Source organism: Anastrepha ludens, chromosome 6 (assembly GCF_028408465.1).
Source record: "Anastrepha ludens isolate Willacy chromosome 6, idAnaLude1.1, whole genome shotgun sequence".
NCBI lineage: Eukaryota > Metazoa > Arthropoda > Insecta > Diptera > Tephritidae > Anastrepha > Anastrepha ludens.
Window position 1 is genome coordinate 104818194 of NC_071502.1, and position 6734 is coordinate 104824927.

Consider the following 6734-nt stretch of genomic DNA (forward strand, 5'->3'; position numbering starts at 1 on the left):
ATAAGCGCTTACCTTAGCGAAAATGTCAAACATGTCACATATCACGTATGGTCCGCTTTCAATAGAATTAAGACATACTAACCTAAGATTTAAGCTTCAGATTCTGTATAAATATGAAGATTAATAAAGTTTCGGATCAGTTTTTGATCCGGTGTGCAACGAAGACTCACAATGTGTTTTAAAAAAGCTTTTGCTATTTAAGCAAAAGATAATTGGCGATCCTGCCAGGAGCGATTTAAGTTCTGGTGGACCAAATAAAAGTTGTGTACTATAGTAGCCTGTAAAAAGGCAGTGCACAATTTAAATAAATAAGTATCCCTAAATCGGAAAAGGGAGAAAAAAAAATTTTTTAAAGACTAAAAAAAGGAGAAAACTAAAAAGTATCCTAAGTCTAAAAAATAATAAAACAAAAAGAAAAATTTAAAAAAAAGGAGAAAACCAAAAAGTATCCTAATAAAACAAAAAGAAAAATTAAAAAAAAAAAAAGGAGAAAACCAAAAAGTATCCTAATAAAACAAAAAGAAAAAATTTAAAAAAGGAGAAAACCAAAAAGTATCCTAGTCTAAAAAAATAATAAACCAAAATATCGAGCAATTCTACAAAATATAATAATTCTACAAGGAAAAAAGCAAAGGAGGAAAAACGCACTCAATAGAGGGAAAATCACTGTATGCAAACATCTTTAGCAAGCAAACACCAAGTTGGACCTGAAGGGATCTTCCAATAATGAGTAAGAAATTAAATAATTTTTAAGAATTAAAAGTTGTAAATTATTAATTAATTAAGAATAAATATAGCATATGGGAAATAGACCTAGTAGCTTAGGTTACGAGAGATTACACTACTGTGAAAAGTGTAAAGAAAACCACAAAAATTGTGTAAAAAATAAAGAAGTGATTAAAAATTTTTCAAATTTTACCAAAAATAAAGCTGGAAGAGTTGAGAAGTAGATTTGCAGATATGTCTATAGTGAATAATAACAACAGCACGTCCAATATGGATGTTGTGTCGCGACTTATAGCTGCTAGCACCGCCTCGCTGCGTAGCGAGGTAGAACAAGTTAGACGTCAGTTGCAGGCTTTAAGTAATTCCGACAATGTTGCTGAATATGCAACAGAATCAATAGATTCAACGATCAATTGTGAGGAAAGTTTAGATGTCATAAAATCTCTTCCTGAATTTCGAGGAAAAATCAACAATTATGTTAGCTGGCGCGAGGCTGCTAACAATTCAATGTCATTGTATACTAGGGGAAGCAAAAAATATTTTGCTGCCTTGACTATCTTGCGTAACAAAATTACGCAGGACGCTAACAATATTTTACCGAACCACGGTACGGTTCTTAATTTCGATGCAATTCTGAGTAGGCTAGATTTTGCCTTCGCTGATAAGAGGCCGTGTCACATAATAGAACAAGAAATGAGTGTGCTTAGGCAAGGACCTGGTACCCTAATAGAGTTCTACAACGAGGTCAATAAAAAACTGACGTTATTAATTAACAAAACGATAATGACGCATGGAACGAATTCCGCAATTACAAAGGAGCTTAATACCAAAAACAGGGAAACAGCTCTTCGAACTTTCATTACAGGTCTTAACCCTCCGTTGGACCAGATCCTCTTCACGTTGGCACCACGTGACTTACCAAATGCTCTTGCCAAGGCGCAGGAGCTCGATGCCAATCAAATGCGAGCACAATTCGCATTGCATTTTTCAAGGAGTAATAATAATAGTAGTAATAATAATATATTACAATAAACAGAAACGCTCCTCAGGGCGTTCGTAGGGGTGCGAATTTTCTGAACAATTTAAGGTATCCACCAAGGAATACCCAAGCAAATGAGGTCAAACAAAATCGTCCAGAGCCAATGGACGTTGATCCATCATTACAGATCACAAATAGGCCCAAACCGGTACAAACGTACCAGCAACAGGTGAGAGGCAATAGAAATAATTGGCAGACCAATTATAATTATCAGGCAAATGCTGTGCCAAAAAGGTCGAATGATAGTGCGCAAATAAGTACGCAACCTCAACAGAAGGTGCAAAGAATTAATAACATGGGAGAAAACCATTTTTTAGAGTAAGGTCTGATTTGCCCTACATTGTCAAGACGGATAGGAAGACGGGGCAAATCTTCAAAATCTTAGTTGATACGGGAGCAACAAGCTCATATATACGGGCCGGGCTCTATGTAAACAAAAATGTTTTAGAAAATAAGAAGAGGGTAAGAACCATTCATGGTTCGACCATCATAAACTTTTTCCATAATATCAATTTATTTGATGTTCAGGAACGATTTTACGAGATTGAAAATTTAGAAAGTGATCTCTTAATTGGAATCAATTTCTTGAGTAAAATCGAGGCCAAGATTGATATTCCAAATCGGGTGTTGATCTATGGTAATAACAAAACAGAAAAAATTCATTTTCTTGATGATTTTGATATACCAAACCCCTCGGGACAAGAAGGTCCTGAAACGTCTGTCGAAGATGTTATCAATAAACCCAAAGGGGAAAATAATGAAAGAAATACCAAAAACGGTGTGAAGAAAATTAATCAGAAACTAGTAGGGAAAAAAGGTCAGAAGGGGCCTGCCAAAAATTATACTAGAAACAAAAAAGATAATAAAAATTTGCAAAAAAATATATCGGAAAACTTAACTCCTAAAACTTTTGCTGAGGTAGATACCGCGAAAATAAAAAAATTTAAAAATCAAGATAAGAATGAAGCTTCCCAAATTGGAAATTCATTGAATAATTTAAGGTCGGATTCCTCAAAGATATCCTTTGAAGTAGATAGGAAAGGGGAGTCGATCGAAGGGTTGCAAAATAAGGTGATTGAGGAAATTTCAATAACACATAGTGATGTTAATTTAGATTTACCTTTTCGTACCGACGTAAAGGCGGAAATACGAACTTTTGAAGAAAGGCCAATTTGGTCAAAACAATACCCTTACCCAATGTCAGTGAATGATTTTGTTAATAATGAGGTTCAAAGCCTGTTGCAAAAGGATATAATTAGGGAAAGTAAAAGTCCATACAATTCTCCAGTATGGGTGGTTCCAAAGAAAGGAGTAAATGATGACGGAAGTCCTAAATTGAGATTGGTCATCGATTTCAAAAAAATTAATGAAAAAACCACATCTGATAGGTACCCAATGCCTAATCCAGAGGTTATACTTTCGAATTTGGGAAAGTCTAATTATTTTTCTACAATAGATTTGGAGTCTGGATTTTACCAGATATTAATGAAAGAAGGTGATATAGAGAAAACGGCATTTTCGGTAAATAACGGGAAGTACGAATTCCTACGAATGCCGTTCGGATTGAAAAATGCACCAAGTATTTTTCAACGGGCTATGGATAATGTATTAAGAGAATATATTGGAAAGTTTTGTCATGTTTATGTCGACGATGTTATAATTTTTTCAAAAAATTTGGAAGACCATAAAAAACATTTGAGTTTGGTAATTAATATATTAAGGGAGGCAAATATGAAAATATCCTCTGAAAAATCTAAGTTTTACCAAAGAGAGGTGGAATTTTTGGGATATATAGTGGCAAAGAATATAATCAAAACGGACCCAAGAAAGGTTGAAGCCATACAGAATTATCCTATACCAAAGACATTGCGTCAATTGCGGGGATTTTTGGGGCTGACAGGCTATTATAGAAAATTTATACACAATTACGCGGTTGTGGCAAAGCCATTAACTAAGCATTTGCAGGGGGAAAACGGAAAAATGTCCCAGTATTTGTCAAAGAAAAAGATAGTTAGTCTAGATCAAGACGGAGTGGCTGCTTGTGAAAAATTGAAGAATTTACTGGCTCAACAGGTTGAATTGACACAACCTGATTATAACAAAAAATTTGTTTTAACAACCGATGCATCAAATGTAGCTTTGGGTGCAGTATTGTCACAAGAGGGGAAACCTATTGTCTTTATATCAAAAACATTAAATTCTACGGAGCTTAATTATGCTACAAATGAGAAAGAGTTGTTCGCAATAGTCTGGGCTTTGAAAGCATTGCGTAATTACCTTTACGGTGTTAGTGATCTGGAAATACACACTGATCATCAACCTTTGTCATTTGCGATTTCGGAAAGAAATCCGAATATTAAGATTAAGAGATGGAGATCATTTATTGAAGAATTTTCTCCAAAAATTATTTACAAGCCAGGTGCAACCAATGTCGTTGCTGATGCATTGTCGAGACAAATGCTTAATAATTTGACGAATTCCGAAGAACATAGTGACTCCAGTGATTCGTTAGCGGACACACAACATTCTACTGAAAGCAGTAATGAATATCAGATTCATGAAACAAAAAAGCCATTAAATCATTTTAAGCAACAAATTTTAATAGATAATTTTTCTTATTTTAATAATAAACGATTTTTGATCGAATACGACATACCGGAAAATATTGTTGGAGTTTTAAAAGAATATATTAACCCAAAGTTGGTTACGGGAATATATTGCTCACCTGAGGTGCTTTACGAAATAAAGAACGTATTGAGGGAGGCATTTCCAACTGTAAAATTTTTTCATACGAAATTGTTCCCAAACGATATTACTAATAGAGAGGATCAGGGAGCGATTATTGAGCAAACTCACAATAGGGCACATAGAAATTATAGGGAAAATTTGGCCCAAATTAGGCAACAATATTATTGGCTATTGATGATAAAACAGTTCAAGCAATATGTAAAAAATTGTAACATATGCAACAGTAATAAATATGAAAGGCACCCAAAACTTATTCCGATAGGAGAGGCACCTATTCCGGAAAGAGAGGGGGAACAACTCCATATTGATATTTTTTTCGCGCAAAAATTAAAATTTTTAACTTGTATAGATTCTTATTCTAAATATTTAATTGTAAAATATATTGGGGATAAGCTTAATTTGGAGGAAAAAATTTTGGAACTTCTGCAAACATTTCCAGATGTTAAAAGTATAGTTATGGATAATGAACCAGGTTTAAGTACGATACAATTCAGGTCTTTAATGGAAAGACTCAACATACAAATCTATTATTGCACACCACGTCATAGTACGAGTAATGGTCAAATAGAAAGGGTTCATTCCACACTTATAGAAATATCTCGATGTTTAAAAGAGGAACACAGTTTAGTTAGCGATTTCGAATCAATTATGAGGGCGGTGCAGCAGTATAATAAAACTATACATTCAGTAACAGGTAAACAACCTTGTAATATTTTGTTTAATAAAGAGAAGCATGAGAATATAAGGGATATATTAAAAAATAATCAGGAAAAAATGTTAAAATATCACAACAAGAAAAGGCTTCAAAAAAATTACCATAGGGGTGAAATTATATATGAAAAAGTATATGGGGAACGAAATAAATTAAAACCCAAATATAAAAAGCAGATAGTAGTAGACGATTTAGGAAATAAAGTTAAAATACAGAACAGAAACAGAATAATTCACAAAGATAACATTAAAGTTTAATTGCATTATTTTTAGGAAAAATGGGGAAATTAGTGCCACTTATATTGATATTTTCATATATCAGTATCATTACAACAGATATAATTGATTACACAAGAGAAAATTATATACTTGTAGAAGAAGAAGATGCAGGAATTTTTGAATATTATGGATCATTATACCATTTAACAAATCTATCATTATTTGAAAATGTTGTAAACAAATACAAAAGCAATGAAGAAATAATATTAATTGATAATTCAAGTATGGATTATGAAATTCAAATGATAGAAACATTACTAGGACAATTGAAGGTTGATAACAAAAGATCGAAAAGAGGTATTAATGAATTAGGTACTGTTTGGAAATGGATTTCGGGTACGCCTGACCATGATGATTTTATGAATATAACAAATAAAGTAAATGATCTAATAGAAAATAATAATAAGCAGTTTACAACAAATTCACAAATATTCAAAACAATCACAGAATTAACGCAAATCCTTAAGCAATTACAGGGCAGTTCTAATGAAAAAACTGTTTTAAGGCAAAGAAATAAATTAATAATTACAGAGCTTGAAAATATAGTGGAAACAATTACCTTGTCAAAAGTAGGAATATTAAATCCTTTAATTTTAGATATGTCAGAAATAAAAGAAATAATAAGCAATGAGCAAGTAAATGTAACAATATCAGATCTTATAGATGTTTCGGAATTTAAAATTGTACAAAAAAGTAATTTAATAGTTGTTTACATTAAGTATCCAAAAGTAAAAAATGTTTGTAAATTGTATAAAGCAATAGCTGTAGCGCAAAATGATGGAAAATTGTTGATTGAAAATGAAATAATAAAATGTGGAGATAAATTTTATTCAGTCAAATTTTGTAAAAAGGAATTAAATAATGCTTTTTGTATGATAAAAGGAAATAACACATGTTTGTCCGATATGTTAAATGATAAACATGCCAACTGCACAAAAATAAATGAAGCAAATGAATCAATAAATATTGTAAAAGATGGTGCTATAATAGCATCAGGAAAGCATAAAATTAATAATCACACTATAGAAGGAGTTTATTTGATAACTTTTCAAGATGATGTTATAATTGACAACAGAAAATATGAAAATCCTACAGGAAAAATTTTAAGATATTTAAGGGAAGGAAAATTAAAATCTTTTTTTGTAAATAAATACATTGAAATAAAAAATATTGATTTAAAACTAAACAATGTTAATATACTCACACCATTAAAGCAAGAAATAAAACGAAA